The sequence below is a fragment of the Amphimedon queenslandica genome, unplaced genomic scaffold, assembly GCF_000090795.2.
Source record: "Amphimedon queenslandica unplaced genomic scaffold, v1.1 AMPQUscaffold_13341, whole genome shotgun sequence".
Classification (NCBI taxonomy): Eukaryota; Metazoa; Porifera; class Demospongiae; order Haplosclerida; family Niphatidae; genus Amphimedon; species Amphimedon queenslandica.
This window is the reverse complement of record NW_003546423.1, coordinates 120,621-121,411: the sequence shown is the minus strand read 5'-3', so window position 1 is coordinate 121,411 and position 791 is coordinate 120,621. Positions and strand designations below refer to the sequence as shown.

At 41.2% G+C, this 791-nt stretch overlaps 1 protein-coding gene across 1 annotated transcript in view; it reads left to right on the top strand.

Annotated features, from left to right (window-relative positions):
• The window catches only part of LOC100633007 (vacuolar protein sorting-associated protein 13C-like), a 54,243-nt gene that overhangs the window by 35,204 nt on the left and 18,248 nt on the right, over positions 1-791 (top strand). The window lies entirely within an intron of this gene.

Sequence of the window (791 nt, the reverse complement as noted above, 5' to 3'; positions counted from 1 at the left end):
AGTTACTTTTAATCTTCTGATAGCCGAGAAAATGCACTAATTAAAATTTGGTAATAAAATCTATCATACTTGATTGGTTCTATTTTACAGCATAACCTTCCTCTCACTGGCGATGGGACATTTATAGCTGCCATTGAACAGAATTGCAGATAGTTTTTGTCTATATTTTGTCATGTGTGGAGACTTCATCAAACTTCTGAGACAATGTGACGCAAAGTTTTGTTCTTCAGCTGACACAGAAAGAAATTTGTATCATTTTTCATTAAATCTTATCTCCAGATGTACAGCATATTCCTAAGGCCTCAGGGGAGACAAAACTTCATGGATACTGTTGATCAGAATGGCTTCAGTTTGGAATGCAGGTTCCTTTTTTACAAGTACCACTCTTTGGATAATTTCTTTCAATATCTCTGCAAAATTACTGAAGGCTTAAGCACTACTGCAACTTTAATATTTACACTGAATACATGCAGGCTCAGGTTGTTTGCTGATCTCCGTCAACTCCCACTTCTTGTATAGGCGTAACTCCCGCTCCGTCTCCCGCTTTTATCCGTCAACTCCCACTTCTTGTATAGGCGTAACTCCCGCTCCGTCTCCCGCTTTTATCCGTCAACTCCCGCTCCTGCTCCCGCTCCGTCTCCCGCTTTTATCTGGTCCCGGGCTCATGCATGCAAGTCACAAGTGAACACAAAATGGGCTTTTTAATAGCTCAGAAACAGTGCACCGAGTCACCATCATCCATAGATTTCTGTACTAGTAGGCTAAGAACAGGTAACTTTTTAAGTCAGGCG